At 43.2% G+C, this 12,135-nt stretch overlaps 1 pseudogene across 1 annotated transcript in view; it reads right to left on the bottom strand.

The window, feature by feature from the left end:
- LOC308252768 (large ribosomal subunit protein eL21-like) overlaps positions 1-10,579 on the bottom strand; it is a 34,078-nt pseudogene extending 23,499 nt beyond the window's left edge. Inside the window, exons 1-2 of the transcript in view lie at positions 10,470-10,579; positions 9,217-9,387 (exon numbers count right to left, since the gene is read on the bottom strand). The product of the transcript in view is annotated as a large ribosomal subunit protein eL21-like (transcript). The remainder of the gene's footprint in view (positions 1-9,216; positions 9,388-10,469) is intronic.
- Between the last annotated feature and the right edge of the window lie 1,556 nt (positions 10,580-12,135).

Here is a 12,135-nt window from a genome sequence, read left to right as displayed (position 1 = left end):
AGTGAAATCATAGGGTTCTTCACTTTTTCTTACTGACTTATTTCGCTTAGCATAATATTCTCAAGGTCCATCCATATAGTCACTAATGGCAGTATTTCATCTTTTCTTAGGGCTGAGTAGTATTCCATTGTGTATATGTACCACATCTTCTTTATCCAATCCTCTGTCAAAGGACAATTTGGTTGTTCCCATGTCTTGGCCACTGTCAATAATGCTGCAATGAACAAAGAGGTGCATATATCTTTGTGAATAAATGTTTTCAAGTTTTTCAGGCAGGTACCCAGAAGAGGGATTGCTGTGTCATATTGATTGCTGTTCTTAATTTTGTGAGGAGTCTTAATACTATTTTCTATAGTGGCTGTACCAGTTTACATTCCCACCAGCAGTGAATGAGGGTTCTTTTCTCTCCACAACCTCTCCAACATTTGTTATCACCTGTCTTGTTGATAATAACCGTTCTAACAGATGTGAGGTGATCTCTCATTGTAGTTTTGATTTGCATTTCCCTAACAGCTAGTAAAGTTGAACATCTTTTCATATATTTGTTGGCTGTTAGTACGTCTTCTTGGGAAAAATGCCTGTTCAGGTCCTCTGCCCACTTTTTAAACTGAATTGTTTGTTTGTTTGTTTGGTGTTGAGTTGTATGAGTTCTTTATTTAGTTTGAATATTAACCCCTTGTCAGAGCTGTTATTTGTACTGTCTTCTCATATTTCATTTAAATAAATGTCCTCCAAAGAGATAGTTTTACCACACTTTCTAATTGAAAAATGTTTGTGCTTGGTCCTTTCAAAGGCCATAAATCTCTCTAATTGGTGCCTAATGGTTTTTGGGATGGCTCTGAGCAAGTATCCCATTAATTGAAAGGAGAATATTGTCATCTGCCACAGAGATTTCTCATTATGTTTCATCAAATTCAAAACAGAGCCCTGTTTGGAATTCTTTTAGGAACAGTAATTACCCCACATCCTATGGTGTTGGGAAGCAGGGCTCACAATTAGCATCTCTGTCATGAGGAGGAAGTGATCCGTGCTAAATGGGAGGGGGCCAGATGGGTCTTGCTAAGACCTTTTCCAGGCCCCCTTCAGTGACATTAAATTAAGTTGTCCCTATGTGTGTGCAAAAGACACAGATCCATCTTTTACTTCTATGTGTATTAAAGAATGCATTTGCTCCCATTAATTAAAAGTCAAGTGCTTTTATCTACAGTGATCAGGGTAGGAGAGACGCTTATGCCAAAGAACTCCATAGAAGCAGATCCCGGTGAGATGTCACAGGCCTCGGCAGGCTGTGCAGCAAGAAGAACTTAGACACCAACCAGCCTGTCCTTGTCCTGGGAGGTAAGGAACAGTGTCCAGCGAACCCAGGCCTCTCTTTCTTCACCCCATTCCTGGGAGCAAGGCTGGTAATCTCCATGGGTACCTAGAACACTAGACCCTGCCTGATGGGTGGGGGCCGCTGGCTTGCCCCTCACGTGTAGCAGAGTACACTTTGACTTGGCGTCTCCAATTTCCTCCTAACTGTGATAGTCGTTTTTGATTTTCCTTTTCAAGCGCGAGATAAGTGAGTATAGGGCTTTAAAAAATAAACTGCAACAAAGTAGATGTACATTTTACAAAGTAGTTAGGAAAAAATTCATGATTCAAGTGTAAAGGACTTGAATAGGATAATGCATTCCTACCTTTTATAGAATATTTTAAATTATTAGGTAGGTTTTGTACCAATTTAAAATAGTTTACTTTTTTTAAGTTAGGTTTATGGCTTGACAAATAAACTATTTATGTCTGAGCTCCAGCACGCTGGTATTTCTGTCCCTGCTTTTGATTCCTGGTGTGACTCGAGTCCCTGTTTCTGCCAAAATTTGGGAAGAGTGTTACTGGCATTTTTAAAAGTTTTAAATACATTTAAAATACAGGCTATGTTTCATCCTCCGCCGCTACTCCCAAGCCTGAGGAGGTGTCCTGCTTTAGGAAATCGAGTCAACATGTTTAAAATGATCACAATACCTCTATTTAATACCACTTGTGCAATGTCTATAGGAAACCGCAGAACGATCTTATTCTAGTGGCAGTTGGGGTACTTGGAGTGGCAATGGGAAGCTGTCAAAAGGTCACATTTATTCTTTAGCAAATACGAGTTTTAATATTATTTGATGCAAAATTTTTCTTTTTTCTTACAATATTCTGGAACGGGCAGGGAAGGCGGGAAGGAAGGGTGAGCAGCCTGGGGAGCGGTGAGAGCACCTTTCTTTTCCGTTCCTGTTATTAAAGCAGCTCCATCAGGTATTGTGAGCCTTCTGCTCTCTCTGTTCTCTTCTGACTATTTGATTATTTCAATGTATTAACATGATTGCTATGTAATTGTAATATGTATACTATTTTCTATTATTTCTTTTTCATTGGTCAAAGCAATTAAAAATGTTTCTACAAAGTCTTTCATTTCCCCCTTTAAAGTTGTGTAATATTTTAACTTATAAATTCAGCACAAGTTTATTGGGTTCAATCATTGGACATTTTGCTATAAACACCTTTTTTTTTTTTTTTTTACATGTAGTTTCTCTTTTCTTTTTCTTTTCATTCATTTGAGTTGCTATTTTGGAACCATTTCCCAGTGTTAAAATTAATAGGTCAAAGAATGTGAACACTGTTGTGGACTTTTTGTCACATAACATCGTTAGAGCTTCCAAAAAAATGTGAACAGACGTATAGTTGTGGAGGTGGTTCTTTTCAAGAGAAAATAAAATACAATTTTATATGTTCAAGAAGAGAAAGGCAGGATAGGAGGACATTGAAAGAGACAGAAGGCATGAGGAATAACTGTAAAGAGCCTTTACAAACAGGATATAGATAGTCCTGAAACCTACCAGGTGAGGTCAGAAGGGGCATTGGAAAGAAGAATAGCTCTTCATCTTTAAAAGGAGATAGCTCACGCATGGGGCTAATCTGTGAAAGACCCCATTCTCTCTCCCTTTAACTTCCAGGCATTTCATAAAGTAGCCTATTGGTCATGAAGTTTTACTAGTGGTGCTTTTTGGTACTTCAGTTCTCATACACTGCCCATTTATTTTTAACTAGAGGCCCGTTGCACGAAATTCATGCACAGGGGGAGGGGGGTGTCCCTCAGCCCAGCCTGCACCCTCTCCAATCTGGGACCCCTCGGACATCCCCCTCACAATCTGGGACTGCTAACCACTCACATGCCTGCCTGCCTATTGCCCCTAACTGCTTCTGCCTGCCAGCCTGATCACCCCCTAACCGCTCCCCTGCCGGCCTGATTAACACCTAACTGCTCCCCTGTTGGCCCGATCGCCCCCAACTGCCCGCCCCTGACGGCCTGATCTTACCCCCAACTGCCCTCCCCTGCTGACCTGATGGCCCCCAACTGCCCTCCCCTGCAAGCCTGGTTCCCCCCCCAACTGCCCTCCCCTGCAGGCCTGGTCCCCCCCCAACTGCCCTCCCCTGCCAGCCTGATCTTGCCCCCAACTGCCCTCCTCTGCTGGCCAATTTGGTTCTGATTGGCTGGTTTCTATGCCAGTCAGCATCACAAGCTCCGCCTCCTAGGCAGCCATTGGCTCCTCACAGTTGACCCAGATTTGGTTCTGATTGGTCAGTTTCTATGCCAGTCAGTGTCAAAAGCTCTGCCTCCTAGGCAGCCATTGGCTCCTCACAGTTGACCCAGATTTGGTTCTGATTGGTCGGTTTCTATGCCAGTCAGCGTCTCTGGGCCTATCAATGGGGCCTGATCAGAAAGGCAGGGCTGATCAGCAGCCTGGGTGGAGGCCTGGAGAGAAATGGAGGCCCGGCTGCTGGCCAGGTCTAGAGTAAAAGAGAGAGGCAAGTGCTGATCAACAGCTGCCACAGAGGCTATGGATCAGACCCTGATTCTCTCTTCAGGTCTCTCTCTGGGCCTGATTCACAGCCCCCTCAGCAGTCAGTGCTGTGTCACCACACCTGCAGCCTCAACAGTCAGTGCTGGGTCGCCATGGCAACCCAGCACTGACTGCAGGACTGACTTCCGGTTGGTCGAGCCTCTGGTCATTGAGGATGTGACGGACCCAGGGTTTTTATATATTAGGATAGTTTGGATGTGTCCTTGGGAGGTGGGGGGTAGATACTTTTCCCATCAGCAGAGTGTGAAATGATCTCCACATGCCCAGCAATTGGCAGAAGGTAGAACTTAGGGTTGCTAAGTGCTAGGGTCATTTACCAAGCCCTTTAGTAAATGGGAGAAGGGGTGTCAGTTTTTAAAGAGTCTTTAGTTTCCCACAAGTGAATTTCATTTAAATAAAGAGCACCCACAGGTATATTGCTATTGCAATACTGGGCTGACAGTCTCTTGTTTTGAGAGTCCCAGGTTGTGTCAAACTAAACAAAGTCAACCCGTGTGCCCAGGTAGTCTTCTGTTGACGCATCCTTAGAGATAACCTCGCTGTGATCTGTGATGGGGTTTCTGTCTTGAAGCACATGGGAAACATAGACGGAATTCTTGCCGTCTGTAAGAATTCCAAGCTCAGGGGCATATCAGATTTCAAAAGCTACATTCAGATGTTTGTAGCTTACTAGGTGCACCGGTTAATAATGGCAGATTTTGTAATCAAAGAAAACATGATAATTTCAAGAAAAACATCAAAAGTGCTTAATGCAAAGTAATGTCCATCACTAGCTACACATTTCCCCCATCTTTCAGGTAATTTGTGGATACCATCCCAATAGAACTTTCTTGTTTTGAGGCAAACCATTCAGAGACCCAATTTTCCACTTCTTCGTACATTTTGAAGTGCTGCTCAGAAAACGTGTGTGCCATCGATTGGAACAAGTGGTAACCTGAAGGAGCAAGGTGTGGTGAATACAGCGGGTTGGTTAATACTTCCCAGGCAAGATCTTTTAAAGTGTCTTTAACTGGTTTTGAAGTGTGTGATGGTGGGTTATCATGAAGCAAAATTATTTTGCCATGTCTTCAGGAACATTCCGGTTGTTTCACGATCAAAGTGTGGTTCAAATTGATTATTTGTTGTTGGTAGTGATCAGTATTAATGGTTTCACCTGGTTTTAGAAGCTCCTAATACACCACACCTTCCTGATCCCACCAAACGCAGAGCATTGTCTTCTTTCCGAAGTGATTTGGCCTTGCAGTCAATGTTGATAGTTGACCTGGATCAACCTATGATTTTGTGCATTTGGGATTCTCAAAATAAATCCACTTTTCATCACCAGTAACAATTCGATGCAAAAAAGACTTTCTTTCATGCTGTTGAAACAACATTTTACTGATGACTTTTCGGTTTTCCATTTGTCTTTCGTTCAGTTGATGTGGCACCCAGTTTCCTTCCTTTAAAATCTTTCCCATTGCTTGTAAATGATCAGAAATTGTTTGCTGAGCAACATTTAATCTTTCTGCAAGTTGTTTTTGAGTTTGACACGCATCTTCATCCAATAATGCTTGTAATTGTTGGTCTTCAAACTTTTTTGGTTGACCTGGCCGTTCTTTATCTTTCACATCGAAATCATCACTTTTAAAATGTTTAAACCATCGCTCACAAGTATCTTGAGATGGAGTATGTTCACCATAAGCTTCCTGAAGTATACGATAACTTTTTCTTCAAAATAAAGTAATGAATTAAAACTTCCCGCAAATGCTCTTTTTTTGGTATGACATTCGACATTTTTTTTTTAAATATATTTTATTGATTTTTTACAGAGAGGAAGGGAAAGGGATAGAGAGTTAGAAACATCGATGAGAGAGAAACATCGATCAGCTGCCTCCTGCACACCTCCCACTGGGATGTGCCCGCAACCAAGGTACATGCCCTTGACCGGAATTGAACCTGGGACCTTTCAGTCCGCAGGCCGACGCTCTATCCACTGAGCCAAACCAGTCAGGGCGGTTTTGTTGATCTTTTTTTTTTTTTGGTTTGGTCTCTATGTCATTTATCTCCGCTCTGATCTTTATTATTTCCTTCCTTATGCTTATGCTGGGCTTTTCGTGTTGCTCTCCTTGTAACTCTTTGAGTTTTAGGGTTAGATAATTTATTACCATGTTTTCTTGTTTTGTTTTGTTTTTTTTAAAATAAATCTTTATTCAGATTATTACAATTATTTCTCCTTTTCCCCCCCATAGCTCCCCCTCCATCCATTTCCCACCCCACCTTCTGCCCTTACCTCCCCCCCACTGTCCTCATCCATAGGTGTATGATTTTTGTCCAGTCTCTTCATGAACCCCCCAATACCCCTTTCCCCCTGAGAATTATCAGTCCACTCCCTTTCTATGACCCTGATTCTATTATATTCACCAGATTATTCTGTTCCTCAGGTTTTTAATTCACTTGATTTTTAGGTTCACTTGTTGATAGATATGTATTTGTTGTTCATAATTTTTATCTTTACTTTTTTCTTCTTCCTCTTCTTTCAGAATACCTTTCAGCATTTCATATAATACTGGTTTGGTGGTGATGAACTCCTTTAGCTTTTTCTTGTCTGTGAAACTCTTTATCTGCCCTTCAATTCTGAATGATAGCTTTGCTGGGTAGAGTAATCTTGGTTGTAGGTTCCTGCTATTCATTACATTGAAAATTTCTTGCCACTCCCGTCTGGCCTGCATAGTTTCTGTTGAAAAGTCAGCTGACAGTCGTATGGGTGCTCCCTTGTAGGTAACTAACTGTTTTTCTCTTGCTGCTTTTAATATTCTCTCTTTGTCTTTTGCTCTTGGCATTTTAATTATGATGTGTCTTGGTGTGGTCCTCTTTGGATTCCTTTTGTTTGGGGTTCTGTGGGCTTCCTGGACTTGTAAGTCTATTTCTTTCACCAGGTGGGGGAAGTTTTCAGTCATTATTTCTTCAAATAGGTTTTCAGTATCTTGCTCTCTCTCTTCTTCTGGCACCCCCATAATTCTGATGTTGGTACGCTTGAAGTTGTCCCAGAGTCTTCTTACATTATCTTCAACTTTTTGGATTTTTTTTTTTTGCATTTTGCTTTTTCTGTTGAGTGTTTTTTGCTTCTTTGTAATTCAATTCTTTGACTTGATTTTTGTGTTCCTCTTGTCTGTTTTTGGGTCTCTGTATAATATTTTTTATTTCAGTCAGTGTATGTTTAATTTCTAGTTGGTCCTTTTTCATATCTTTGAGGGTCTCGTTATATTTATCGGCCTTTTCTAGGATATTCTTAAAAAGCCTTATAACCGTGGTTTTGAATTCTATATCCAGTTGTTTGTTTTCCTCCATTTCTTTCGTTTGTGATCTGATTCTTTGACGCCGCATTTTCACTGCTTCCCTGAGTTGGTAAGGTAGATTTGTGTGCTAGGTTTCCAATATGGCCCAGTGGGTCTGCCTCCCCAGTTAACCTGAGGTGGACACTCTTGGTGCACCCCTTTGTGGACTGTGTGTACAGCCTTGTTGTAATTAAGTCTTTATTGTTGTTGGTATCCCTGGGAAGAATTGACCTCCAGGCCAGTTGGCTGTAAGGATCAGCTGTGTCTATGCTGGGAGAAGTTCGGTGCTGGAGACAGCCTTATAGGATTAGACTTGCCAAATTGCAATAGCCTCTGTGCTCAGCTTGGATGGGGTGGAGTCTCAGTCTTGGCTTCCCGTCAGCCTTGCCCTTGCGTGCACGTGCGTGCCTTCAGACCTCTGCCTTCCCGGCTCCCGAGTCTCCGCCCGAGAGTCCAGACTCCCCCCACAAGAGCGTGGGTCCCCAGGGGCTCGCCTGGAACTGGGGTTCACTGCAGTCAGAACTGGGGCTCAGTGCATTCAGGAGCCTCTGACTCCCTTCCACTAGGGAAAGCCTGTGGCAACCTCCGCAGCCTTTGTGCGCACTGGCACGCGCGCGCTTTCAGTCCTCCGCCTTCCCCGGCTCCCGAGTCTCCGCCCAAGAGTCCAGACTCCCCCCGTAAGAGCATGGGTCCCCAGGGGCTTGCCCGGAACTGGGGTTCAGTGCAGTCAGAGCTGGGGTTCAGTGCGGTCGGGGGCTTCCTTCCCCCTTCCGCCAGAGAAAGTCATCCAGGCTCTCAGCCGCCCTTCCTCTCTGCGCGCACAAAGACCCTTTGCTGTACCTCCAATTCTCTGTGAGCTTTTCTCTTTCCTTCTAGTTGTAGAATTTTCACTCAGCCAGCTTTCCTGTGGTTCTGGATGGTGTCCGTTCTGTCTTTTAGTTGTAGTTTTGAAATTGTTGTGCGAGGCAGCAGTTTAGGTGTTTACCTATGCCGCCATCTTGGTTTCTCGACATTCGACATTTTTAAGCGTAAAAATATCATGATGTTAACACCTTCAGCAAATTTGACATATGAAGTTTTGAAGCTTGCTGTCAATACAACAAAATAGCATACATATCAAATCGCATATATATCAACATATGTGTAACTCCATCTATTGAAAAAAATCCGCATTATTAACTGGTACACCTAGCAAAATATAATGTCCCATTAGAAAAAGCTATAGTAATGACATCTCACTCTTCAATCACTTTATAGTTTTTAGATGTTGTTCAGTTGTTCATTATAAATGGATATGTGATTTCATTTGATCCTCACAATAATTCTGGGTAGGAAGTATTATTAGTCCACATTACAGATGGTGGGGAAAGAGACACAGAGAAACGAAGTCAAATTTTCCAAGTTCACGGAGCTGAGAGCAGCAACGCCAGTCCTCTAACCCACGTCCTGGGGTGCTAAGCCCAATCTCTTTCTACATCAACACACTTGGCCAAGTGCCTGGTTCAACACGCAAAAGGCTGTTTTACCCACAATTATTTCTCCTGCAATTTAGGAAAAATATTTGCCTCCCAATTTCAGGATTACAGGCAGACCCAAATGGGGTGTGAAATGATCTGTAACCTAACAATGTGAAATGGGCTTTGCTAAGCTTGACCCCTGACCCCCAGGCTCTTTTCCTCTACCCCTGACCTTCTTTGCACTGGCCCAGCTCCAAATATACTAAATCAGATTGTCCAGTTGTGGCCCAAATATTTGTATTAAAAGAAAACAAACACCTAACACAAAAGAAAACAAACAAAATGGAAAGGTACACCAAGACTTAGCAACATAAAGATGTCATTCCCCCTAAGCTAACCTTTATGTTAATGCCCAAAACAATCCTTCAAGAAAAAAAAAATTGGAAGCCATTAGTTGATTCTACTAGTAAAGTTTGCTTTGAAAAACTAACAAGCACAAACGAACCAGAATTTCTGGAAAAGGAGAGCAGCAGAGGTTTGCCTTCCGGGATTTTGTACCATGTGATGAAGAAGCTGGCTCCTTCCATCTGGAAGGGCTGCACCTTCCTCATGCACAGGCCTGAGGTGACCCACTTCATGTTGTCGTCAGCAGCACTGAAGTTTTGAGGAGACGAAAGTCTGACTGTGAATACAGGAGGACGGGCCAGACCCAAGAAGAACGATTTGGTTCTAAAGAACATTGCAGAGACAATGCCTGAAAGGTTTAAGAAGACACAGGTAGGGCCCTAGCTGGTTTGGCTTGGTGGATAGAGCCTGCAGACTCATCAACGTCCTCATTTGGATGAACTGTACGATTGCACTATTTAGAAGCAAGGTCCATTTGTATTTGTGTAGGAGGAGAATAACTGCCTAGATGACCTTGTGTTCCTCTCTAAGACAAGAAAGAGAGTTCCCCCACAACCCAGACTCGCCCCACGTGAACCTACTTACCTTAAGCTGACTCAAGGGTTTTTTGGAAAGTGGGCTTGAGTTAGCCTGGAGTCCTCAAGAGAGATGCTGTCCCTGAGTGTCCCATCAAATGCACCCCCTCTATGCATCTAACTCGAACACACACACAAACACACACACACACACACACACACACACACACACACACACACACACCAGTAAGAACCTAAGAAGAAAAAATACAGAGAGAAATGTTCTTTATTAGTGTAATTGCCTCCTCCATCTGTTTGCAATAAAAAAAAAGGATGAAAATGGAGAGAGAGAGAGATTGAGAGATTGACTTAAATCCACCGATGACTTCAGGCCCTCCCCCAACCCCCAGGCATGCACTTAGGGAGACGGGTTCTGATAGGAAGCCTGTCCTGGAAGAGGCAGTCTTAGAGCTGCTGTCGGAGCCCGTGTGACGTAGCAGTTTCTATGGAGACAAGTCTCTTTCCTCAGGAAGCTAGGTAAGCAGGACACACAAAACCCTAGCAACTGGTTGAAGGCTTTTTTAAAATGAGAATTTTCTGTACTTGATTTCAAAAGGCCTCTCCCTGGGAAAGCAGCTTGTGGCAGGCAGGGAGCGGTGGGCTTGTCTGCCCAGGGGCTGAGAATCTGGAAATAAGATTGGAAGGCTGTTGGTGGCCTAGCATAGGAAGAGGGAGGAAGAGAGGTTGCTGCTTGCAGTGTAGGAGGGCTGGTTGCAGCCAGAATTCATTTTCCAGCCTCTGGTATGGAAGCCCACCACTACCGCCAATTAATCCATGAAATGATACAGCTAGGGACAAGAAAACTGTGGTTGCCATGGTCTTCCCTCTCACCTGACAAATTCCAGGCACTTTGGGCAAGGAAGAGGGCAAGAGCACAGGGGTACAAATCTGAGAGCTGCAACCCAGCGAATGGCGTACTGGGCACAAAGTAAACACTCCATTTCCGTTTAGCTCCTGCCTCTTCCGGTCAAATCAGCACAAACGTTACTTTTTCAGGAAAGTCTTCTTTCTTAGTAAAAGATTGTATTTGGCTGCTTGTAAAGAGACCTAACTGAGAAGTTTAGATAAATAGGAATTATTTTTCACCTAAGAGGAAGCCCAGAAGTAGGCAGTTCAGGGGGCTCTAGCCATCAGTCCAGGCAAAACAAAGAAGCAGCAGAAATTAAGGACTAAGAGGTGGTGCCCACATCACGAAGCAAGACCTTTCCCCGGCAGATTTCTAGTTCTGCCTCACTGGCCAGAATTAGTCATGTGACTCCAACCCCAGCGGAGGCTGGGATATGGGGTTTTTAATCTGAGCAAATTGCCACCCTGAACAAAGCAGTGGCTGTGTTTTAATGGCAAAGCTAAGAATAAATTATATGAACAGTGGGGGAGGGGGGGAAGCAAAGAGGGGATAAGGACCTTAATCAATAAAGAAAAACAAACAAATAAATAAATAAATAGTAGCTACAAAAAAATTTAGAAAAAGGAATAAGTATGAACAAATAGCTAGTGCATCTGCTACACCTTCCCTGATTATCTCTCCACACCTACCACCCCCAGGTTAGCTTACCCCTCCCCATTATATGACCTCCTGCAGTGCAGTGCAGAGAAGTATTTAACAACCAGCAGAACACAGGACTGATTAGTAGCATTTGCTGATGTCTGTGGTGTAAACACCTCCACTGTGGCCAGTGTCAAGCTGTCAACATGATGTCATTGAATACGGAATTGGGAAGAAATACATAGCATTCTGGCTTTGTGAAACCAAGAGCAAGATGGAACCCATAGCCTTGTGTTCAGGCTGTGAGAGAATTTGATTTATCGAAATGACATCAGGCAGAGCTCATGACTTGATTTATTAAAAACATTTACTCTTGGGCTCCTTTACCACTTTCAGGGACTAGAAGGCTCTAAAAAGAAGTACAGACTTAGTTCCAGGTCTCGATGTAGAGCAAATAAAGTTCACAACTGTTGTGAAGGGGCCATTACCCAAGCCTAGGGTCCCAGCATGCATGGAATCCTCCAGGTAACTGCGCTTGGACTTCAGTTTCAAGTGCCTAAGGAAGTGCACCATACTTGGTTTTCACAGGTTAGTAGACAACACTGTCCCTCTAGTGGCAGGAACCTGAATTGCAGGCCCAGTCATCTTGAAGGGACCAATCTAAGGAGTTGAGTCTCACAGTCAAATATTACAAAAACTTACATTTTTATAGGACTTGCAATTTTAAAAGTTCTTTCACATACACTCTTTCTTTTGAGTCTCACAACCATCCTGTGAAAAACAGCTGGCAGTTCATTTTGCAGATGAGGATATAAGAGATAAGCAATTTATTCAAAACAATATAGCTATTAGGAGACTCAGGTCTGATGGCTTTACATTCAAGTCCCTTTCTATGTGGTGAAGGCCTGGGAGGGGCAGGTGGGGGATGGAGAGGGTCAATGGGGGGGGGGGGGTAGTGGGGCGGGGACATCTGTAATACTTTCAACAATGAAGATACATTTTTAAAAATGT

Source organism: Plecotus auritus (assembly GCF_963455305.1).
Source record: "Plecotus auritus genome assembly, chromosome: 7".
Taxonomy (NCBI): domain Eukaryota; kingdom Metazoa; phylum Chordata; class Mammalia; order Chiroptera; family Vespertilionidae; genus Plecotus; species Plecotus auritus.
The sequence above is the reverse complement of the archived record's forward strand: the minus strand, read 5'-3'. Positions and strand labels throughout refer to the sequence as shown.